Genomic DNA, 27019 nt, shown 5'->3' with positions numbered 1-27019 from the left:
TTTCAATAATTTTATTGAATGAATTAGAAAAGTGTATCCGCCACGTAATCAAGATTCTGAAGAAGATTAGGTAAGTTAGTATTTTTAATTATTTGAAGATATTATTTTCATGCATTGTTCTAAATGTAAGGTGGAAAGGAATTTGGTATTATTGGGAAAATTGTTATTAGCAATGATTTAGTTTAAAGTAATTAGGATTGTAAGGTAATTTTTATTAATTTAATGTATGTGCTCATTTATATTTTAAGTAGTGTTTTTGAATTTAATTATATTTTAATGAAATGATAGTTATTTTGTGAATTTTATGTTTGTAGGAATTTGGTATACATTTTAATTGAAGTAAGCGTGCATGGAAATAATTTAAATATCTGACACTAAGTATTTGTAATGGTTGCGGTATGAATTCGTTGGTGACGTTTATAATATAATAGATGATTTAGAGGTAAAAGTTTTTGGATATTTTATTTATTTTATATGTAGAAATGTTCATATTTGGAAAGGGTAAATACTTTTTCGCGATCAGGTAATTTCATATATGTTCTTTTTACCGGGTTTAAAGATTGAGAAAATTGTCATGTATTTTCATGAAATTTTTCTAATTTATGAGAAAAAAGCAGCGTACATGGATATAGTGAAGAGTGTGCGCAATGCCTTTTTGTGTAATTCTGGGATGTTTTTTTAAGTAAAAATAAGTCGACGTGTACATGGTTTAGTGATATTTTAATTAAATGATAGTTATTTTGTGAATTTTATGTTTGTAGGAATTTGGTATACGTTTAAGTTGAAGTAAACGTGCATAGAAATAATTTAAATATTTGATACTAAGTATTTGTAATGCTTGCGGTATGAATTCGTTGGTGACGTGTATAATGTAATAGATGGTTTAGAGGTAAAAGTTTTTCGATATTTTATTTATTTTATATGTGGAAATGTTCATATTTGTAAAGGGTAAATACTTTTTCGCGATCAGGTAATTTCATATATGTTCTTTTTACCGGGTTTAAAGATTGAGAAAATTGTCATGTATTTTCGTGAAATTTTTCTAATTTATGAGAAAAAAGCAGTGTACATGGATATAGTGAAGAGTGTGCGCAATGAAATTTTTGTGCAATTCTGGGATGTTTTTTTAAGTAAAAATAAGTCGGCGTGTACATGGTTTATGTGTATGTGTTATTTTGAAAAATGCGGAAGGAGTATGGTATTGTGCACTTTTTCCCAATTTTGCAGTGAATATTTGTCATGATTAAGCAGTTTTGTTTGATAAAATTTCTAGCATAAGTGTAATTCGGCTAGTAGATTGTTGGAAGAAGTGTTCAATAGATAAAAAGAAAAGAAACATGTCTTTACTTCGTGAAGACAAAATGGCGGCGGGGGAAAAAAAATAGAGGGTTGCTGTAGGAGAGTTGGTTGCCAAATTTTCGCCAAAAAATCGCCAAGTTAGCATAATGTAAAGATCAACCGCAGAAAGTACATGATATTGAGCATTAATGTGTCTTTTTAAACATGTTATTTGACAAAAGCAGTGTGGCATAAAGCATATGGAATTTATATTTATGCCAGAAAAGAAAAAAGAACATGATATTAAGCATAGCAATAGAGGAAAATAATGATGTTAAACATGTATAAGTCTCATTTAGCTCATTAAACATGCAACTTAGTGCATATGCAGGTAAAATCCTAGTATACGGTGCAGCCTTGGGGCGCGATTTTGAAAATTATCGCTAGCACCAAAAATGACCCAAACAATGTCTAACTATACACTATATACATACCCAAACAACGTCTATGTATATACTATATATACACTATATACTAAGTATTTACTATGTATAACTATATATATTCTTTGAATGACCCATTTACTACTCATCGTATATGTCCCGTTTTTATTGCTTATCATAAAGTCACCAAAAGTAGCCAAATCCCGTGTGCACCGGATACTAGGATTAATCCCATATGCACTAAAGCTAGGGGGGGGGGAAGAATATTAAGTGTATGTAAATGAAATTTGCCTTTTTAAACATAATATTTAATACAGTTCAGAGTACGAAATCCCGACCTCAAAATTACCAACAACATTTACTCGTAGGCTTTACGCATGTGCGTTTGATTTCCCCCTCCACACATAATAAAACATCTGGAGAGTCACAATTCTTATTTTCACTTCGACACTAAATAAAATACCTTGATATTAAAGAAGCAATCATTTAAGCATAAATTTGTATGATACGCAGCAACAGAGCCAAATTACGGCTACTGCAATAATTTGGCTCCTTTGCTGTATATCCCCTTGGTATACATCTCGAAACTAAACATTCCACATAGATACATCGTTGATCTGATGCCAACCAAAACATGACAACTTGAATAATGACTCATGTAGCGATGCATAAGAATTTTTTTGTGTTATTAATTGAATAATAAATGAGCAGTTTCCTTCAGAAAGTCCTCCACAAAGGCACTTCCCCCATTAGGCAGATAGCCCTCGAGGTTTTTCCATAATCACACACACACACAATTGAATAATAAATGAGCGTGATAACCTTTTATGTTGACATTATGCGTGGTGATTGTTACATATTAAATTAAATGAGCTAAAAAATGTTGACGGTGAAAAATTTACCAAAAATTCTTTCTATATGCTAAAAATAGATTTTGATAATACTCATAGACCCAAAGATTACATTTAGGACTATTTAAATTAAGAATAATGGATTTGTTGTTCACGTAAATCCAAAACCAGCGGCATCGAGTTGCAGAATTTAGGACCCACAGAGACTGCATCACGCGGTAAGATAGCTAGCGCGAACCCTCAATAAGGTATATGTATATATTGGAGTATGGCCTGTTTATGTAGCAGGTTATTTTTTCAGAACTTTGATAAGTCTTAAGCATGTGCAAAAAATAGACATAAGTATAATAAATAACTAATACAATTCAGGCTTAATTGTCTCAGTGTGCGATAGAAAAATTTAACGGAATAACTTGCCGTTAGTTGCCAAGCTCATGATGCATATCAAATTATGCATAGTGAAGGATAGATAAATTTGATGATGATAGCCTCTAATTTAAAAAGTTTTCGGATATTCCAAACAAGGTGAAATTTTCCAATTAGCGTATTTTCTAAATAAATGTGGAGAAGCGGTAATAAATGAAGATGATAAGAAAGAAGTTTTTCTTTGTGATGACAATGCTTCTCAATCATGAATCAATTAATGAATGGCAAAATCTGTAGTATGGTTCTAAATCCAGAAAATACCGCTACCGGAAGTGAAGAAAGCAGCAGAGAAGTTACTGAAAACGAGAAAATTTAGTTAGAAAAGTTAGTCGGAATTTTTGAAATAGCAGCTACAGGACTTCAACAGTGTAACTGAACAGGAGATATGTCTGTCTGTCTATGGAATTAAAGAGAATGTATTAGCACAAAAAGGAAGCAACTTACATTAAAAGAAATATCTAATAAGGTAAACAAATAAATATTAAGGTTTTTTGTAAATTTTGATACCCTTTACATCATAAGTACTTCATTATTTCATAAATCACGATTTTATATTTTTAATTGTATAATTTCTGCATGCCATCTCACCAGATTTAAATTGATGATCTAATATCTGGAATAATCCCAAATCTGGAATTGCTGAAGTCCCGATGAGTCCAGATTTTGGACATTGTACTGAACATGTAAATTTATGTTAAGAAGAAAAGCAAAACAACATATAATTAAAAATTAACATAAAAATAAATGCTAATTATGGAAATTGTTTTGAATTAATTCTGTATTTGTAAAACAGTTACAAATACTTGTATACATACAACACTTCATTTGCCTTTTATTAAATTTCTCTGGCCATTTTTCCGAAAACAAAACCGTTAAGAATAGTACATTGTCGGAAAACAATCGTATTTAAAATTTCCTACTGTGAGTCTTGCACATTATGTTTAATTTCATGTACAAGTATTCAAATGAGTGATCTGTTAGATTTTTAGATTGTGGACCACTTTATTGCAGCTTCACTATGGAAAAAGATAATGTTGAAATCATGCAAAATAATAATAAATTAGTGAAGAATAAATTATGTGTAGGAAGTCAATGAGGATTGTGATATAATGTGCAAATTGTGCATAGCAGTCAAGGAAAACAATGACAATACTAGAACAATGGGGTAACAGTTTACAATTGTGTACACCTTGTTATTTTGGTGCTTTCTTTATGATGCCAATATCAGCACCAGAAAAGCACAATTTCAAGATGCCCGCTACATAAAACCAAAATAAGAAGTCAAAGAATTGCACAAACTGTATGTCTATGTACATATCAATCTATTTTCACTTTAAAAAAATCAGAGAATCGCACAAGCTAGGCATCGTACACTTCCTTAACTTTGTCCATGTGCGCATCAATCTATTTTCACTTAAATAAAGTCAGTAAGCTAAAAGTTAAAACTATCATGGTGACCAGAATAGGGGTTTTATCGCCAAAATCAATCAAAATTTCTTGCCAATTGAAAGGGCAGCCAATTCTACACTAGAGTCAAGAAATGGATTTTTTTTTTTTTTTTTTTTACTAAGTAAGGCACACAGACAAGATTTATTTGAAGTATTTCATATGGCATTTTTCAAAAGTATTGTGAAAATTGTCTTCACTATTTGCTGTAAATGCAGTACAAAGTGTGATGTTGCGATTCCGCGTTTGGAATTTTTCCGAATATTAGAACATCTTCCTAAATCTAGTAAGAGGGCAGCTGGGAATGATAAAATTAAAAGTGTGAAATAATGACTCATCAAATAATAAAGCATTTATTATCTAAATGGTATAAAAATTTACAAAAAACAAAGCTTCATATTTATTTGTTCACTTTATTAAGCATATTTTTCACTGTAAGTTGTTTTGTTTTTGTGTTGATGGAAAAAACATATTTCGGGGCCCAACTTCATGAAAGTTGTGATTTTTTTTTTTTTTTTTTTTTTGGTGCTATTCCTGTTTCTGTGCAGTGCCCTTTCAAGTAAAATGTCATCCAAAACATAGTTAAAACAAAAAAGTATAATCTAAATAAACTGCATTTTAAATCAAAATAAAACACGAATATACAGATTACCTAATCTGTGCAGTACGGAAAAGAAATGTCGACTTGCCTTATTTCGAAATTGTGTCTTTGGAGTGTTTTGTACAAAATTCCTTAACAGCATCCAAAAACGGTTTAAAATTATTTGAACTGGAATCTGTATACTACCATCAGCACATAATTTAACAAAAGTAAGAATAAAATTATCCTTTGTAGTGCCTGTTATATATGTAACTGTAACTGTATCTATTATTATCTTATAGATGAGTAATGTAGAATAAACGATGTTTGTGTACAACTTGTAATCATTACTGAGCAGTACCCAACACATATAAAATACAACACATGGCGCAGCCCGTCGTTGATTAAAAAAGAAAATCTTTTTTCAAGAACCATGCAGCCTCGGTAAAGATGTTCTAAACAAAAACATCATGGGAAGTTGTTTACTGTGAAATCGAAACTTATATCGCTGGTAAGTGAGTTGTTTATTTTTATTGGAAGTGGCTAAAAATACGTATATATAAACTATTTAATGTCCTAAAGTAAATATGGATGGATTAAAGCCACCAAGTAATCTAAGTTTCGAAGGAAATTTAAGCGAAAATTGGAAGAAATGGAAACAAAAATTCCAAATTTATATGTTAGCGTCTGGTGGTATTACTAAATCACCTGAAATTAAAGTAGCTATTTTATTGCATATAATTGGTGAAGAAGCACTTGAAAAATTTAATACTTTTAATTTAAGTGAAGAAGATAAGAAGGATGTTGACAAAGTAATTGAAGCTTTCGAACATTTTTGCATACCGAAAGCAAACGAAAGTGTTGATAGACATATATTTTTCTGTCGAACACAACATGTAGGTGAATCGTTTGATGATTTCTTAACCGATTTAAAGAAATTAAGTAGCAACTGTGGATTTGCAGAATTAAAAGATAGTTTAATAAGGGATAGAATAGTAAGTGGAATTCTAAATAAAAATCTCAAAGACAGATTATTAAGGGAAGATCAGTTAACATTGGAGAAATGTATTAAAATGTGTAAAGCTTCTGAATTAGCAGAACTTCAGCTGAAAACTTTAACTGAAGAAAATAAAATAGAAGCCATCAAACGTAATAAATTTCGACCTTCAGAGGAAAAAAGTCAGCCTTGTAAGAAAGACTATCATGTAAAACAAAGTACTAAATCTTCTTGAAACTATCAAGGAAATAAGTACAATAATCCAAAACCATGTAGAAAATGTGGAACTTTTCATAAGTTATACAACTGTCCTGCTTATAATAAGATTTGCTTGTACTGTAAAAAGAAAAATCACTTTTCTAAAATGTGCACTTTTAAAAATGTTAATGTTGTACAGAATAATTTAGAGCATGAGTTACATAATAATGGTAATGAATATATTTTAGGGTCAGTAGAAGATATAAATCCATTTTCTAAAAATAAAACCGAATGGTTTGAAAAACTAAAAGTAAACATATCTAAATATTTATTTGTTAAGTTGGATACTGGAGCTCAGTGTAATGTGCTACCATTGCCTAAATTTAAACAATTAAATTTAAGAGAGAAATGTTTGACTAAATCAAAAGTCACTTTAAATAATTACAATGGTACTACAATTGATGTAGTTGGAAAATGTAAATTATTATGTGAAACATCGAAAGGGGACAAGGATGAAATAGAATTTCAAGTTGTAGCATGTGATAAAAATGTTCCAGCTATTTTAGGGTTACCTACATTGCAAAAATTAAACCTAATACAAAGGATTTGTACAGTAAATCCTGATTCTAACGAAAAGTTACCAGAACTTTTAAAAGGATATCAAGATTTGTTTAAAGGAACTGGGAATTTAACTGGATATACATATCATATTAAATTAAAACCAGGAGCTGTTGGTAAAATAGAACCCTGTAGGAAAATTCCACTTAGCTTATTAAATCCATTAAAAAAGGAATTAGCAAGAATGGAAAAAGATGGTATTATAAAGAAAGTTAACCAACCAACAGAATTCGTGAATTCATTAGTGGTAGTAAGGAAAAAGGATGGAAATTTAAGAGTGTGTTTAGATCCTCAGCACCTTAACCAAAATATACTGAGAGAACATTATCACATACCAACCTTTGAAGAAATTTCATCTCAAATGACAAATGCAAAGGTCTTTAGTATTTTAGATGCAAACAAAGCATTTTGGCAAATTAAACTGTCAGATTCAAGTTGTGAATTTACTACATTTAACACTCCGTTTGGTAGATATTGTTTTTTAAGGTTGCCATATGGACTGAGTTCATCACCAGAAGTTTTCCACAGAAGTTTTTCTGAAATTTTTAGTGATTTAGAAGGAGTTCAAATATATATAGATGACTTATTAGTTTGGGGTAAAGATAAAAAAGAACATGATTCAAGATTAAAGAAGTTGTTGGACAGAGCCAGAGAAAAGAATGTTAAATTTAATTTAAATAAATGTAAATTTGGGCTGAATGAAGTGAAATATATGGGACATATATTTTCTAAAGATGGTTTAAAACCAGATGAAGACAAAATTAAGGCTATTCTAGATATAAAACCACCAAAAAATGTGAAAGAGAAACTTTCCTAGGAATGATTACATATGTTTCTAGATTTATACCTAATGTATCAGAATTGACATCATGTTTAAGAGATTTGTTGAAAAAACAAGTTATCTGGAACTGGAATGCAACACATGAAAAAGCATTTAGAAGACTAAAAGATGTCTTGGTAAATAAACCAGTTTTACAGTATTATGATATAAACATGCCAGTAGTTTTATCTGTAGATGCATCTCAAGAAGGACTAGGAGCAGTCTTACTGCAGAATAATTTACCAGTGGCATATGCATCTAAGGCATTAACAGATACACAGAAGAATTATGCTCAAATTGAAAAGGAAACTTTAGCTATTGTATTTGCGTGTGAGAAATTTCACCAGTATATATTTGGAAAAAATATTACTGTGGAAAGTGATCATAAACCACTGGAATCAATTTTTAAAAAGCCATTAAATAAATGCCCTGTAAGACTACAAAGAATGCGTATAAGATTACAGCCATATCAGTTTGAGATAAAATATAAACCAGGAAAAGAACTTTTTATAGCGGATGCATTATCAAGATCATTCACTGATAAAGGATCTGATTTCTTTGAAGGAGAAATAGAAGCTCATGTTGGATTAGTTGTAGAATGTATACCAATGTCTAATGGTAAAATGGAAGTTTTTCAACTGGAAACAGAAAATGATGAAGAACTACAAGTTTTAAGAAAATTAATTAAAACTGGATGGCCAGATGAAAAATGTATGGTTCCAGAACTGGCAAAACCATATTTTAACTTCAGAGAAGAACTATCAGAAGCAAATGGATTAATATTTAAAAATTCCTGTGTTGTTGTACCAAGAAGTTTACGAAAAGATATGTTAAGCAGAATTCATTATGGTCATTTAGGAGTAGTAAAATGCAAGATCAAAGCAAGAGAAATATTATATTGGCCAGGAATGTCCAAAGAAATTGAAGATTTGGTACTGAATTGTCAAACATGTTTAAGTTTACAAAAAGCTAATACTAAAGAACCAATGATATCTAAAGAAATACCTAATGGTCCATGGGAAGTATTGGGAACAGACCTCTTTTACTTTCAAGGAAGGGATTATCTAATAGTTATAGATTATTTTAGCAAATATGTTGAAATTGGACATTTGGAAGATTTGTCAAGTGTAGCAGTGATAAAGCAATTGAAATCAATTTTTGCAAGACATGGTATTCCGAAAATAGTATATTCGGATAATGGTCCACAATATAAGTGCAGGAAATATAAAGATTTTGCAAGAAGATGGAATTTTGAAACCAGAACTTCAAGTCCAAAATACCCACAGTCTAATGGAATGGTTGAAAGACATATTCAAACTGTCAAGCGAATGTTAGAAAAAGCTGTAGTTGACAACAAGGATCCATATTTAGTTTTACTGGAATATCGTAACTCTCCTATTTCAGATGAAATTAAGTCATTTTCAGAATTGATGTTTGGAAGAAAAGTAAATGGATTGATGCCTATAAAAGAGAATTTTGTCCAAGCTAAACGATATGAAGACCATAAACAACATTTACTGAAGAGACAAATCTTACAAAAAAGTTATTATGATAGGAATGCAAGACCATTAAAACGACTGAAAACAGGAGATCATGTTTACATAAAAGAGAAAGGGAAAAAACTAAATGAAAGAGGGAAAATTATAGAAGAAGCAGAAAGACCACATTCATATAGGATTATAAGAACAGATGGAAGAATTGTAGAAAGGAACAGAAGAGACCTTCTTAAAGGAACTAATCAGGAAGAGTTTGCAATACAAAACAACTATGAGAAGGAAGTTATAGATGAACCCGAGATACATGAAAATAGTAGGAGCACTTCAAATTTAGATGTGCCTGTAAGTCCTTCAAAATCTAACAGAAGTGTTGTGTCACCAAATAGCAAAAGAAGCATAGTATCATCAAATTTTTCAAATGGACATAACTACGTCACTCGATCTGGTAGGACTGTTAAGAAACCTTATTATTTAAAAGAATATGTTTAATTTTACTACTATTATTATTTTTTATAAAAAAGGGAGATGTTATATATGTAACTGTAACTGTATCTATTATTATCTTAACCATAACTGTAATATAGAATAGTAGATGAGTAATGTAGAATAAACGATGTTTGTGTACAACTTGTAATCATCACTGAGCAGTACCCAACACATATAAAATACAACACAGTGCCGTACTGTCAGTGGCATTTCTTTTTAAAATCCCTTTTTATTACTCAGGTGATCTTCAGTAAAACTCTCTCGTGGCACCTACACATAACCCCTTAATTTCTCGAAACAGTGTACTTTCAATAGATAACAAGTTGCTTATTTATAAAATTGTATTGCGTCTCATACTATGCATATTCGTGTAAATCATATAGGAAAAAGTTACAGCAGGCACAAAATTGTGCCCTAAGACAGATCTCCAACTTGCCCTGGTACGTTCGAAATCAAAAACTTCATGATGAATTAGGCAATTGAACAAGTGAAATATTTTTATGCTAACCTCTCAAGTATGAGCAACCCCATTATAAGGGTTTATGATTATGATTGGAATGATCCAAATAATTGTAAACGGCCTATGGCCATACTTAGTACACATATTATTTGTTGACATGCTTTACCTGTACTGTGCATTTGTGACTTATGTTATAATTTAAGTGCACCAGTTGACTCACAGTACCTGTGTTGAATGTACATATTATATGCATCTCTAGATTCAGGTTAAAGCCAGCTCTTTTCCCCTTTCTCAGCTTTTGCAGATGGCATTATGGTCTTGAAACTCTGCGAACATTTTATTTCTTCTAGAATTAACAGTTATCTCACTCTCCTTTTGCTAAAAAATAATAATATAATAATTTGAAATAAATATATATATTTTATGTTATTTACTCATGACAACATTCGAGACAACCTACATGTTCGACAAGGCGTAGGGTTCTTGACCCAGGCACCCTGGTGCTACACCGTTTCCATGTGAGTGAGAAATGATATGGTTCATTAGAGAAACATCTGCATATACGTACAGCAGAAAAAACTGATGTGTAAGGCATGTAAGAGTTCATTTGGATGAAAGGACATTTTCAATATGCATATACTTAATCACACAGGGAAAAAAACCTCACGTGTGTGAGGTATATAACAAGTCATTTGTTCCCACTAGTTATTTAAACAATCATATACTTATTCATAAATGCGAGAAACCTCATATATGTGAGATATGTAATCAGACATTTACTGAAAAAGGAACTTTTAAAAAACCCATCTGCTTAGTTACACAGAAAAAAAACCTCATGTGTGTGAGATATGTAATAAGTCATTTAAAAACCCATATGCTTATTCACACAGGAGAGGAAACTTATGTGTCTGATGTATGTAACAAATCGTTTGCTGGAACTGATCATTTAAAATCCCATATGCTTATTCACACAGGAGAGAAATATGTGAGTTTATGCATGTGAGGAATGTAACAGGTCGTTTACTTTAAAAGGTGATTTAAAAAGACATATACTTATTGGCACAAGAAAGAAATGTTTTGTGTGTTAGTTATGTAACAAGTCACTTACTCAAAAAGGAAATTTAAAGAGACATATCCTTAATCACATAGGAGAGAGACCTCATGTGTGTGAGGTATGTAACAAGTCATTTACTCCAGTGATTGTCATTCTTTTTTTGTCGCGGCACACTTTTAATGATTTCAAAATTTGGCGGCACACACAATAAAAGAAAAAGATAAGTTTAATAGTTGTTTACTTACCTATAATACACTGTGTAAAACAGTTTATGATAATAATTTTGAATGTAAAATAAAATAATATGTACTACAAAAACAGCAGTATATTTATTAAGGGATTAATTACAAATAAGATGTAGAAAATTGTAATAATATTTTTAAAGTTTCTTTGGTCATCAAAGGATAATGTTAATCCAAAATGAATAAATTGATTCTTCCAAATATTTTAAAACTGAATCTTGATTAATAGAAAGCGATATTAGTTTTTCCTCTTCGTTCAAAGTTAATTCAAATACAGAAGGTCTTCGGCAGAAATTCGGCTTGGATACCACAATTGGCGCGCTAATTAATGTCTTAAAAACCGAATTTTGCCAATTCCCATGTGTACCGTATGCATATTTCACAAGTGCACATCAGCGTAGCCACTGAGGGAGGGATTTCGAAAAAAGACCAATAAGCTTCTATTGCTCTTGTGACGATAAATCTTCATGCATGTGAGCGTAAGTTTAAGTTTTAATTTGCATTTGTTTCGCAGTTATAAATGTGTGGCGTAACAGTAGAAAATCTCGTAGCTCTTTCGTTTTTCTGAGTTTAATGAATCGCCGACATTTCACTTTCGCGATTTTTTATCACACGTTAATATTTGAATTGTTGTTCACGGCATATTATCGCTCTTTACATCGAGAAAATGACTCAAGCTACAATGAGCCTCGAATAATATGCATTTACCAACACCTGTGGATTAAGAGAATTCAAGTGTGTATATACATATGTATATATTTAATTAAGCTGAGAGGGACTGAAAGTGTTACAATGAATCTAGTGTTTTCTTATTCAGTGCTTGCATTCTTTTGGTTTTTAAAGTGTAAGATTCGGAATAGATATTGTGTTTGATCTAATTATATCCATTGTTAACATTAAAAGTTATATGTGAATAAATCGAATATATTCATTGTGAATAAGGTAAATTCATTCTGTTTGATGAGTATTTCTTGTGTAAATAGTGCATTTAAGAGTGAGCAGTTATTAAATGTGAAATTTAACACACTAAATGAATACGAATTAGCAAGGTTCACTTTGAATAACATTCTGCATTGGCTATTATTATAGAACATCTTTTTCATACAGATTGCAATAAAAAGCTCTGACTTCTATTTACATATATAATTAGTGTAAATATTTTTCTTACATGCATTCTTTTATTTAAAGATAGCATTTGAGCTCAGATGTTTATCACATTTTTCTTTCTTCATTTTATTTACTACTAATTAAGTAGTACTTCACATGGGTACTTTTGCGGAGTATCCAACATGTGTTTGTATTTATTTAAAATTTTTTCAACCAGGTAGTGAAATCTTCACAGTTGCTTATATTTGATCTACCATCGCAATGAAAATTTTCAGAAGAAATCGACGATATTTTTGTACAGAAAATTGTGTGACAAAATATTTTCAACCACCTTGCTTGAATCTTAAAGCACGCGAAAGGTCATGTGACATATCAGAAATATTATTGGATTTCCATTGGTCCATCCTAGAAGCCACTTCCTCGGTTGTTACACAGATGTGCACGTGTGAAATATGCGTACCCTATACTAGAATTAAACCCATTACTATTTTTACTATATACATTTCTAAAATTTGGCGGCACACTTTAAGAATTTGGCGGCACACAAAAGTGCCGTGGCACAGTGGTTGAGAATCACTGATTTACTCTAAAAGAGAATTTAAACAGATATATGCTAATTCACACAGGAGAGAGACCTCAAGAGTGTGAGATATGAAATAAGTTATTTGCTGACAAATGTACTTTAAACAAACATGTACTTATCCACACCTGAGAGAAACCTTATGTGTATGATATATGTAATTAGTCATTTACTCACAAACATAGTTTAAACAAAAATGTACTTATCCACACAGGAGAGAAACCTCATGTGTGTAATATATGTGAGGAGTTCTTTACTCACAAACATCTTTAAAACAACCATATACTTATTCACAAGGAGAGAAACTCTATGAGTTACATGTGTAAGAAATCGCTTAGATGTTATAAAAATTGAAAGTTGGATGCCTACAAATAATAGAAGGCTAGTGTCTTTTGTTTAAAAGCTAGATTAACAAGAAAGTTTACTCATCTGTGCAGTAATGACTTGACCATGCTATAAAGAAATGTCTTTCTATGAGGTGTATTTAACTTGTCTTTTCATATCAATTCTGAATAAATCATTTGTTTGTTTCCACAAGATTAAAACTTCATGTTTGCGAGATAAGTCACAAGACATTTTATCATCATGTTAGTGCGAAATACAACAGACTTATTTTTCATGAAATTTGTTCCTGAAAATCATACCATTAGTATATCCCACTACATGTGTTTTCTGTGCGATATATATTAGTATTTCATATCACATATGCAGGCTGATTAAAGTATTGCTGATTTAAAGCAATTCTTATTCTTGGTATTTAATTAGAAATGAAAGATTTAAAACAGCGTGTTCGAATAGTGAAAAGGTAATGACTGCTTATAATGTTTTGAATCAAGAAATTGTATTCACGTCACATTCCTCCATTGTATCCACGTCACATTTCATGACATTCAGATAATGTCATGAAATGTTGAATATTTTCATTTGACTGGAAATTTCATTCACATTTTGCACTGTAATCCACTTTTCCCTGCATTTTTATAAAAAGTATGGAATGTGAAATATCTTGTTTTGTGATAACTTTGGTACTGCAGGATTTAAGTAGTTCTATCTTCCTTGTTAACTTCTAGAACTGCTTTTTTAATGTTGAGAATGCTTAGAATTTAGATTTCAGTAAGCTTATGTGTTCAGTGTCATATATTTAAAATGTTAATTTTGGACTATGAGTTTGATGGTCCAGTGCAGCTTGTAGTGTCTTTGAACAAAGTCAGAATTTCTTGAGGTTTTCTTTTTCTGTGGTAGTGCATAATCATTCTTCCAGCAACCATGGGTATAATAATTCTTCAGTTTAGCAATTCTGCCATTTAGTGTGTTTCGTTTTTGTTGTATTTCAAAGTCGAACAGTTTTTGTAAACAAATAGTGGTCTTTTTTTGCTTAAACCTAAACTATGGCCTTGCAAGCAATGCAAGCAATGCTGCATATTGGTGTAAAATTTCTGCAAGAACATGAAAATTTTGCTGAAAATTTTCGAAATAGAACAACGAGGAAATTCTTTTCCTCCATACTCAAGTGTTGCACAAACCCAGTTTTTTAGCAGTTCTACCATTTTTTTTATGCAAAAACAGATAGCTTTGTCCTTGAGGAGGAGAAAATTGCAAAAGAATAACGGAAAGATAGAAGCATATATTTTATTTTTTTTATTCATTGCTTATTTAATAATTCAAATTTGTATTTTCAAGTATGTTTTGTTTTGCTATATTGATAATGTTGTACCAATTTATAATAAATATTGACAGTTTGGGTATCTTTCTGGAATAAAGGTGTGAAAACCATGAACTTGCACCCAATAAGTAACTTTTCATGTGTAAAAAATCAAAAAATTGTGCAAAGATTATTTCTTTATTATATTACTACCTTTTTTTTTTTTTTTTGCTCATGGGTCCATGCAAATGTTTCAGATACGTTTGTACTAATATGTGTCTGTTTATTGTCTATTATTAAGTATTCAGTTTTGACATCTGATTCCTGTGGAATTTGCTGACTTTCATTTTACCACCTTCAAATTCTGAAGAATGGGTTAATATTTTATTACCCTGTGCGTGCTGTAGCTCTTAAGTTCATTTTATTAAACTCGGTTGTTCTTGTGCTAACAAAAAATTTAATTATAGTTCTGAAATTAGATATGAAAATGTTTCTCAGCTTCGATAACAGCTGAGTTAATGATTGAATCAATTTGTGCATATATCAATGCTATAGAAAAATCTCATGTGCATATATAACCAAAAAGCATTTGGAAATATCTTTGTAATGTAAGAAACAGTTATTTACTAAATACGTTTTTAAGGAACATTTTTTTAAGTTATATTATTTTTGAAAAATTTTCTAACAAGACATAATTTTTAATTTTCAAAGGCACATACTAGTGTTTGATATGCATTAACACTTATGTACCAAAGTAATCTCTCATATTTATTGTGTAATTCCTGCTTTGTTTGGAAGTGTTTGTACAAATCAACCTTATGATAAATGGGAGCTTAAATTTGTTATGAAATTTACTGAGGCAAAATATTTCAGGTATAATGGAACTTAAGACTATGAAAGCATTTGCCAAATTTCATGCTTTATTGTCTCTTTTGTTATTTCAACTCAAGACACATTTTGTATTAGAATTATATTCAGTTGATGTTCGCAAACAGGTCTCGTAACAGAAATAAGAATTGTGATCAGGCAAAGTTGTATAGTTTTAAAAGAATGTAACTTTGCCAAGTCCTTTTAATTTTATTTCATGGGATTGATTGCAGTAACATCTGTTTTAGTTGGCTTGTTTTATATAATGAATCTTGTTTTTTTCTTTTAATTATAACTATAATTTTTTTATCATTATTAAGGCTTAAAAGTTGAAGAAATAAATGTATTGAATTTAAGGAGATATTTAAATGCAAGAATTCTAATATTTGTATTATGAAAGTTTGTAATTGCATGCTTTAAATACATTTTAAATATCTGAAAAGATTGTTTTGTTTTAAATCAAATATTAACTAATATGTCTATACCATATCTATAAAAAGTAGGTTATGGAATGAGTTTTGTCAGTGCCACCTGATACAAGTTCTTTAAAATCAACTTTTCACAAAATAGCTGTAAATCGACTTATTAATTTATTTTTAATGCATCAAGCATAAGTGTAAAAGTAAAGAATTTTGTGAAAAATTCTCTCAAGAGCACAGTCAGGAAATGAGTTTGGTAGATAGCCAGTGTTGCACTCTACTCAACCTCTGATGTCTTTCTAAGGCAAAACAGATCACTGTATGCTTGGGGAGAAGAGTAGCGGAAAAAGATTTTTAAAAAAATGAATGTAAATGTCTTATTCTTTTAATGTACTATCACGTAATCCTTATTTAATAATTAAAATTTGTATTTTCATTTTCTGAAGTATATTCTATTTTTATGTTTTGTTCAGGAACTTAATGAGAAATTCTGTTAGTTTGGGAATCTTTCTAAAACACGAAAGTATACAAAAACCACCACCATCCAACCAATAAGTAACTTTTACATTTTAATCTAATAAAAAATGCCAAATTGCACCAAGATGGTTTTGTTAATATGGAAGTACCAAAATTTGTTTTAATATTTTGTCTTTTGAATTTCATAAGTAATCAGGGGTAATGATTAGACATTATTCACTGTAAAAAAATATGGGTTGATCTTTACAATATGGTAACTGGTAGTTTGGCGACATTTTGGAGGTGATAAAGGTTACTACCTGGCACATTGGTAATAATGTGAGCAGTACTCAGTTCCGATTACGCATTATTTTGTGGGTCGCCGCTTTTTCGGATGGCCCAAACTGTCCTTTTACTATCGATAGGCAGCTTTTTGCCACTGATAATGAAATGGCCGTTGTTTATCGATTACGAAGGTTTTAATGTTTGGATTCGTGTATAAACTTTGTCAGAAGGAAAATTAATATCGCGAAACCTTGCAATTTAAAGGAATACTTTGCAGACACGAAGTAGAAACTGTTAAAAAAATTTCCTTATTATTATAGAAAATCATAACCATTCGATGATAAGAGTATGTTATATATCATACGAGTTATGAAAGTAAATGTAAAGATAATGTATGTATGTATGTGAAGTAAATAAAATCCTCTAGAACGCAAACACTTTATTTGGTTATCTAGTTGAAAGTTTGGCCATTTTGTTCTTAAGTATTTATCAACATAAATTTTTATTAATTTTATTGCCTAAGATCTGGTTGATGTTTCCAGATCTGGTCCAAGTTAAAAAAAGAAAAAAATTTTTATAGACGTTCATATTCATTAATTTTGTTGCATAACGTGTAACAGAACTCTGTTTGATTTTTATTTGGTTTCATTGACAGCTATTGCATGCTTTTTTTTTTTTTTTTTAAATAGCTGATGCTTTACAAAACCTTCCATACTATATTAAACATTAAACAGGGTATACTATGATAGATTTGAAAATTTTTATTGTTTCTTCAGAAACTCAATGACTACTGTATTTTTCATCCTGTCTTATTGTATAAATACAGTATTTGAAATATAATAATTTAACAGTCAGTGTGTAAAGAAAATCCATTCTTTAGTTTTATAATGAGCAACGTTTTTCAAAATAATCTTATAATTAAAACAGGTTTTCTGAAGTGTATTTATTTCTTTAGTGATGTATAAGTCAATGCTACTTAGCTTGTATAATATTACATTACTGTCTATTTTGACTGGTACCAGTAGGCTAGCAGATAAGATAGCTGAACATTGGATGTTAGATCCAGGTACAAATACTGGTGAATGGGATAGCTGATTTTCCTGTTTTTCCTTATGTATTATGTGAATACAAGTCAATTTCTCATAGAAATACCTTCTCAAAGGCATCCTTTACCTAAGGTACATAGCTCTTACTGTAGTTACCTTGTTTTGTGTAACTTAGCATAGCCGTCAAAACCTTAATAATTTTAATACAAAATAACAAAAAAATTTTTTTGCTATCATATTACCATAACAAATTTCACAGGATGCACCAAACTGTGTCAACCGTGTGTATGTGCATATAACAATTCTTCAGTTTTTAATAAGCAGCATCACCATTTTTGTATGGTTTTTTTTTTTTTTTTTTTTTTTTTTTTTTTGTGTGTGTGTGTGTGTGTGTGTGTTTATCCAAGTTACAATGATTTTTATAACTCATTTTTATTTTTATAACAAATCATTTATAAACAAATCATACTTTTTTAAATGTGAAATTAATTTTAAAATATGCACTTGTGGAATTTGTCTGCAATGGATGAAATAGTGGTGTGAATAAAATTCTGAAAAATAAAGCTGTATCAAATTATAAAGTTACAGAAGAATGGAATTTGCTATGTTAGTTGAATTTAAATTAACGGAATCTTTCTCCCTTCGCTGTTGCTATACCACCAAAAGAAAGCCAATTATGAACAGCGTCCTGCAAACAAAAACTTGCTTGTAACAAGGTTTATTGATTGATTGGTACAGACTTTAATGGCATATTTGTTACCAAATGAATCTAAAGCAAACCAGTATGAAAGGTAGTTTTACAGGTTAACTTGTTTTCAAATTAGCAACTCTGTAAAAGGGATCATCCAGCTGTACTGACACTACATGTTCTTTCTCATAGCTTGTTATTTGGTTTGTAACAAGCAGTTAAGATAAAAACACTTGTAACACTGCTTAATTTTTATGTATGGTAGCCCAGTTACATGACTATAACATTTTTCCACTACTTTTTTTACACTGTAATCTTGGTTTAGAAAGTTATTTACCAAGATTTTGGGATGTTGTATAGGAATATCATATGGAACAACTACAGCCAAATGTATTGTTTCAGAAGAGAGTATATACTCTTACTGAATCTTTTCCTGCACTTATTGTTTGATTTGATATTTCCTGTATAGTGGAATGACCATCATGACAACATAGTGTCCTGTAGCTCTTTCTATATAATTCCATTCAGATATTCACACTTTTATTTTTGTAAGTTAATGCAAAAGACAATACATATTTACATCTATTTCTGATACTTCCAATTTTAAGGAATAATCATGGAGTCTATACTGTTACATAGAAGATGCTAAAAAAATACTTAACAGGGAGTTTAACATTATTCATGCAACAAAGGAGCTGAAGTTTATTGCATTTTTAACAATATGTTAAAACTCATACAAGCATTTATTTCTTTTATTATAGATGTAAATCAATGACCAGTTCCTAAAGTATTGAAAGATAAAAGTCAAGGAAAAAATTCTTAGTTCATAGTGCCAAAGTATTTTGTTAATATTGATAAAATTCAATTAAAAAAAGATTACTCATGTTATTATGTAGAATTGATGCTAAAATTGTATATTAGAAACAAGTATCGATTAATTGTGTTAGGTAGAATTAATAAACAGTCGGGCGGAAATTTATTAAATGCATAAAACATAACAAAAGCCAGGGCTGTATTTATTCCTCCATTTAAAAAATTGTGGCTTTTCTATCCAACTGTCTTCAAATCTGTAAATTCAGAAAAAACTCTAAAATTGTAATTTTTTAGAGAGAAGCATTTCCATCCTCAAAAAAATAAATGTTAAAAAAGAATTGAAATAAAAAATTTGTGCATTTTATGCAGAAAGTGAAAAGAAAATCATTATTTCATTATAATGTTAATCATAAAAACAAATCTGCTTAATATTTTTTGTAACAGAAACTTAAAGAAATATTTTTATTCTATTGCATGTCCAGTGATATTAAAAATAGTTTTAAATTTTGATTTTAACTTGAAGATGCCCCAGAGGAGTTGCACGATATCTAAAATTTCTCTGAAACTTAGTTTGAAAACCTTCAAACTACTTGAAAACTTCAAATTATGTGAAAAAAGAAATGTAGATGTAAACAGCAGTGATTAAAAAGTTTTAATGACCAAAATATTTTCATTCCATCAGATTATTTGTTTATTTTGAAGAAGACATTGTAGACACATTAGGATTTTTTTGGAAGCTGAGAGACGTGAAAAACGAGCAATGCCCTCTCCGCGACTAGAACCATGGACCTCCCGAATATGTGCCGAGGCATGCTACGTAGGCAGGAGAAATACCTTATAAAACAATCCGATAATGAGATAACAAGTAGAAGATAAATATTTTTTTCTTCTGGAAAATTAAAAAAAAAAAAAAAATTCATATTGCATATATACAAGCCTATACCATAAATTATAAGTATATAAAATTCTTGGTTATCTAATGGGGGGGAAGTAATAAATGTAAATATTAATATATAAGAAGTAATAAATGTAAATATTTCAATAAATGAATAGATAAAAAATAGCCTTAAACAACCTAATGTTTAAATTACTTGGAGAAATTAATGCCAACAAAAACATTATTATTGAAACAAATGTAGATAATAAACACAAATTGCCTAATGTATTTAATTTGAATATCTGAATCACAGAATTTTCAAATAGAAAGGTTTCACTGAATAATGACCGGGTAAAAGATAAGTTATTATGATGGAATTAGCCTTTGGGTATCGGAAATGGACATGTAGTTGAAGAATGAAAGCTTGCTTTAAATTACAGAGATTTCTAATATATTAATTTAATATATTTTTAAAAATATTTTAATAATATAATACTTTTCTAAAACATTTATTTTATTATCCAAAATTATTTTCTAATTAACAGAAAGGTACGATGTAAGTTTCAGTGATTAATTATCAGAAAGGCTTCTTCTGAATGGTTTAATAATAATAATACAAGGAAATAAGCTTATTTTGCACATGCCTTATGGCATAAGAAAAGGAACTTTTGAAATATATTAAAAACTAAAAAGATTTACATATACCATAGAAATGATTTTTAACTCTAAACAAAATTACTGGTTATCGTTTCGAAAACAAAATTCAATACTTGCCCATAGTAAGACCAACTTGTGAAAGATTTTTTGCCAAACTGCAAATCATTGCATAAGGAAGAAAATTTCCAAAAGCCATTTTGAAATTTTTAATAATATGACTAATAATCATAAGATACTACTTTTTGATCCATAACATGGGATGTTTGAACTAACTAAGAAAAAACTTTAAATTGCATCAGTATTATAACGAGCTAATAAATTTTAAATCACAAAATACAGTGAACCATATGTAAGACAGCCAGACACAGCTGCTATAAAAATATTTCTACGGAAGTGGTTGTCTTAGGGAGGGGATAATTGATGCCAGTGTTGTTAAATTACCACTTTTGTCGTTCTGGTACAGTTTTCTGTCTACATATTTTGAATCTGAAATAATGCATTCAGCACGGCATGCACACTGGGTGTAAGGAAAGAGAAGCAACAGAAAGAAACTGGAGAGTATGGTTAAATGATAAAAACCAAATCCTTAATACCACTATTGACAGAAAGAGACTAAAATGCAAATAAGAAGCAAATTTACTTAAAAGCTAACAATGAAGAAGGATTAAAATTAGAATCAATGGTTAAAACCATGGGATTTTTATTGATATAAAACATCAAATGCCAAATTAAGTGGTGTCTCCCCCCCCCAGTATAATTTTTCGATGTGAAGAAATGGAAAACATGATTTTTTTTAACTAGCAATCGTAGGCAATGCAGAATTTATTAATTTTTCTTTGAACATAATTTTGTGTTGTTCAGTACAAAATTTAGGTCACGCATCTCTGCTGTTTGGGGGAAACTTAAAAAAGAACTCTGTGAACATAATTTAAAAAAAAAAGAAAAAATACGGGTCACTAAAATAAATAAAAATTCAGATTCTTTTCTTGTGTTCTAACATATGTAATTATTACTTCAGTAGATTCTAATATTTATTTTATAATCATGCATTATTACTACTTAGGCAACAATACAGACATATATAAATTTTCACTATTTTTTACTGTGATTACATGCACAATTGCTGTTTTTTATTAACAAGAGAATTGAACAAAGCATATCAATACTTTTGTATCAGCAATATGAGTAAGTTTCTGTTTATTAAGACTTTTAAAGTTCTCAAGATGAATTAATTCGAATAATGAAAATAATTGACTGTAGCATAGAGATTTATTCATATTACGTCCACTCTCGTATACAGCAAGAAAAAAAATTAAATATGAAGAGCGGTCCTTATCAATTCCGCAAGATTTTCCACATACAATCTTACCACAATTCCACATAAAACGTAAACAAAGTATCGAAGCTTCGTAATCGATTACAAAGCGCAAAGTAATCACAATCAGCTATTCGTCATCGATGGGGAAAGGACAGTCTGGGCCATCCGAAAAAGCGGCGACCTATTTTGTGTGAGGGAAATGAGAGATCATGGGATATGTCATGTGATATTAATGGACGAATTACGGTTCTTTAATCGGAAAAGGGGGGAAATCGGGAAAAAATCTGGAAATTTTGTATTTGGCTTTATTGAATCTGTCTGATATCTGAGACCCGACGAAGGAAGCTTACCCGGATATTTACCGGCCTCAGGGCAAATACTCTCGACACACGAGTGCTATGCCAATGCCAATGATTTAATAATTTCGGAGTTCCTATGGTTCAAAACCATCTACCTCCACATCAGAATTATTAAAAGCGAGCAGAAATAAGAAAAATTTGGCATAAGTGATTTACTTGATGCACACTAGAGGGAGCCACAGGCTCTAGAAAGTTTAGGGATAGAGATGAGTAAAATAAAAACTTAAGTTTCATAATTTTTTTATAAGTTTTTAGGTTTTTAAAATTTTTTTTGTATTTTATATTTTAAACTTTTTTTGGTTTCTTATAATTTTTTATACACAGTATAAACACTAAAGCAAAAAGTGGATAGGAAAGATTTTACGATTAATAGGCTCATTGGCATGTGGCTTGTGTTAGGGAGTGCAAATAATTATTGAGATCGCGATGAAAATATTCATAGGCAGATTTGAAATCTGCGGGAGATGTGATTCTTAAGTAAACAGATTGATAACTTTGCTTGAAGATCTTGATAGTAGTAGCAGAGGATGAAATAAGCAATTATATGGCAGCTCGCTGAAGGGACGTCCTTCCTTCATGGCGCGGGAGCTGGAACTGATGTTGAGAGAGATCAGATCAGATCGGTTCTTGAAATAAGCAGCATTAGTCGATACACGACTTTAACTGCTTCGTTTGGAAATTTCTGCCCTAAGGCGTTGAAGTAAAAAGAGAAGGCGAAAAAATCGCCGCGCCGATAATGGCGAAGCTCCGAAGCGAAGATTGCCTTGGTCAGCATGCGGCCAACTGGTTCCATTGTCCCAGGAATCCTATGAACAAGAGCAAAAACCCCAATATTCGAAAGGATAGCGGGAAATCAAAATTTGTACCGGCGCCAGCTAAACCTCTCCTTAGTGGTACAGACCCCTTATTTAGCGAAATCGCTTCCGGACGAAAAAATCCCGGACTTAATATGACTTCGGAGCAGAAGCAAGGTCAGAAGCAAGCCCTCAAGCAAGCCCCGGCACTGCATCCTGCACCACAGCCAGCACCACCGGCCCAGGCTTTAGCCCCAACTCCAGAGGACTACAGCTGCACTGATACCCTCCGTTGTGTGTTCCAGATCTCTTCAGAGTTCGGAATTGAACACAAAACACTACTGAAAGCCTTCAAAAATGCCCTGCCTCAGCTACGGACAGTCTCCACCGGACCTGAGAGAGCATTTTTCATCTATGAAGCCTACGTTGGACTCCTCAACTAAAGCATCAAGTTCAACAGCTCAAACAGAGAAGAAAACCTCCTGATCTCGTTCTGGAATGCCAACGGTATAAAAAACAAGATCCACGAAGTCCGGGATTTTATTAATGAGCACCACATGGACCTCTTCCTCGTTCAGGAGACACATCTGGTTGAGGGACTTAGCGCGAACATCGCGAATTATTTCTGCTACCGAAATGATAGAGAGGTATGCATCAGTGACACTGTTCGTGCTAGTGGCGGTACTAGCATATATGTAAAACGCTCATTGAAGCATTCTAGAATACCCACGCCACCACTGGAGGCCCTAGAAGCGACAATTATCCAAATTCATATTCAAAATTCCCCCCCCCCCAATAGCAGTAGCGTCCTGCTACATGCCTCCGAGACAGGGACCGGCATTTCTCTCTGATCTCAGAAAATTAAGTGGTGTTGCAAAAAACCTGATTATCGCAGGAGATTTAAATGCCCGTCATAAAAGTTGGGATTGTGTCACTGCCAATAATTATGGCGATAAACTCAAAATTTGGGCTCAGGACGCCCGAATCCAAATTATAGCGCCGAACTCACCTACCCATTACCAGTTTCCTGGGGGGATAGGTGCTCCTTCCATTATTGATTTGGCCTTATTTAAAAATATTCCATTAGATTATTCGATCAAAGTGATTCCGGAATTGTCCTCTGACCATTATCCGGTTCACCTCACCCTTAAAACAACCAAAATCAATCAAAATTTACCGGCGCAAGTCTCGACTAACTGGGACAACTTTCGGTATGTTTTGGAAAATGGTATTCTCCCCCCTATCAAAATTAACGATAATCAGGAGGTTGACTTAGCCCTTGACAGGCTCAACCAAACCCTGGGAAGTGCGTTCACAGCTGCTTCCAAACCCAAATTCAGACCTAATCACTATAAATTACCTGACTTCATTAAGAATAAAATCAAAATTAAAAACCGTCTTCGCAGAGATTGGCAAAACACCCGTTTAGAATCCATTCGAGTGCAACTGCGAAGAATCCAGAATGAGATCAAGTCTGACATTAAAAAATTTGCAGACGAAAAATATTCAAATTACCTTAAGTCCTTAAAGACTTCTGACAATAGCCTCTGGGTTGCCAGCGCACGGCTTCGCAAACCCAAACATGACATTCCCCCCCTAATGGGCACGGTCAATGACCGGATGGCATTAACAGACACTGAGAAGGCTGAACGCATTGCGGACAGTCTTCAAACACAATTCTCATTAAACACTGGACCCATGTTCGATACCTGTGCACCGCACACGCATGAAGTCCAACACCAAGTTGAAGAATTTCTCTCCTCAGATACACACTCTGAGGAACCCATCACCACAACCATGACTGAGATTTCTGCAATTGTCAAAAATCTCACCCCTGCAAAAGCCCCCGGCCTTGATAGGATTTCTAATCGCATGATTAAAAATTTGCCTATTAAATTCATATTTTACCTAGCAGTTTTGATTAACTCAATGCTAAGGTTAAAATATTATCCTACTAGCTGGAAGAATGCTTTAGTCATTCCTATTCTAAAACCTGGCATGGACCCTAAGGTCCCTCAAAATTATAGACCGATCAGCCTTCTGTCTTCACTTAGTAAAATCTACGAAGCTATACTGCTTAGATACCTGAATGATTTCTGCCGAAGTCGAAATATCATTATTCCTCAACAATTCGGCTTTCGCGCAAAACACTCAACTCAGACCCAGCTACTGAGGGTAGTAGAAATCATTCACACAGGATCTCGCAGTGGAAAGCCTACAACTATAGTCTATTTAGACGTAGCAAAGGCTTTCGACAGATGTTGGCACATCGGAATTTTATTCAAGCTCATGCGACTTGAAATTTCGGCTAATTTTGTGCACATCATGCACTCTTACCTCAATAATCGCACCTTTTCTGTTAAAGTAAAATATTCTGTCTCTTCTCCTCGCCCTATCCTGGCGGGGGTGCCTCAGGGAGGAATTCTTAGCGCTACGCTCTTCAACTTGTATGTAAATGACATACCACAATCACCAAGTGTCGATCTAGCCCTTTACGCAGACGACACAGCCATCATTTCTCAGCACCCAACACTTAACGCCACTCTTAACCACCTCCAACTTTATTTAACAGACTTGGAGTCCTGGCTCATTACCTGGAAAATCAAAATCAACGTCGCAAAAAGTGCCGCCACCGTTTTCTTTTCCAGAAAGAGGAATGTCCATAGTCAACTCCAACCACTCAGGTTATTTCATGAGGAGATACCCTGGGTGGAATCCTATAAATATCTCGGAGTTTATCTGGATGCGAAACTACTCTGGAGTACTCATATCAACTATACAATAGCCAAAGCACGAACTGTCAGAACTCAACTAATGTCACTTATCAACCGTACCAGCAACCTCTCCCTCAGCAACAAGATCCTACTTTATCGCAGCACCATCTTCCCCATCCTCACCTATGCAGCTATCATCTGGTCAACCGCAGCCAACAGTCACCTAAAGAAACTCCAAGTATTCCAGAGTGTTACGCTCCGCATACTCACCAATGCTCATTATTTAGTCCGGAATGAAGTGCTTCATAATGACCTCAAAATTTTACCCCTGGATGCCTTTTTTCGGCAAAATTCGGCAAAGTTTTTCAATAGACTATCTCAGATTGAAAACCCAGTCTTGCACTCACTTCCTGCTTATAATTCAGCAGAGCCTAGCTCTGCTAAGCGACCTAGGAGCGTTCTTGATAGAACATTTAACATCTTTCCTAGGAAGCCTAAGCGGAGGTGCTTACTTGACTAGGAATTCTTTCTAATTCTTAAAACTAAACTTTAACCAGCACTTCACGGGCCTAACCCGGCGACCCTTAATTAACTCTCTTTTTTACATCACTGCCCGCTAGACCTAATCTGGCCTCGTTTACCGCGACCCACATCTGTACCACTAAACATGACCTCCCCCCATTTATCAGGACCTCATCTTTTCACATATCACGGACCAGACTTTTAACATTAAACTAAATTATTAAAAAATAGCAGCAATAGTTTAATTATTTAACTACTATTAAATCCATTAAAATTTAGACTTAAATAATATTGCAATAGCTACGCCACTCTATAATCATTCCTGCAGTGCTCCCTCTTACCTAAATACAACTTATCAATTCTTTATTCTCGCACAGGTATCACAAGCTTGCATTTCATCACTACAAGACCTTCTTCAATAATTAAATTTTAATCTCGCTTCCTTAATTCCCCTTACTCCCTTCCTTTGCTCTATTTCTG

The 27019-nt window shown here is 32.2% G+C and overlaps 2 long non-coding RNA genes across 2 annotated transcripts in view; one reads left to right on the top strand and one right to left on the bottom strand.

Moving 5' to 3' along the window:
- The window catches only part of LOC146994257 (uncharacterized), a 241315-nt gene that overhangs the window by 5564 nt on the left and 208732 nt on the right, over positions 1 to 27019 (top strand). The window lies entirely within an intron of this gene.
- On the bottom strand, positions 16320 to 22773 carry LOC146994260 (uncharacterized). Its single transcript, XR_015044104.1, has 2 exons — positions 21999 to 22773; positions 16320 to 20187 (listed from the first exon to the last, which is right to left on the bottom strand). It is a non-coding gene; the product is annotated as an uncharacterized LOC146994260 (long non-coding RNA).

The sequence above is a fragment of the Stegodyphus dumicola genome, chromosome 11, assembly GCF_044657685.1.
Source record: "Stegodyphus dumicola isolate Sdum_Otavi_A_Nest chromosome 11, ASM4465768v1".
Classification (NCBI taxonomy): domain Eukaryota; kingdom Metazoa; phylum Arthropoda; class Arachnida; order Araneae; family Eresidae; genus Stegodyphus; species Stegodyphus dumicola.
The sequence above is the reverse complement of the archived record's forward strand: the minus strand, read 5'-3'. Positions and strand labels throughout refer to the sequence as shown.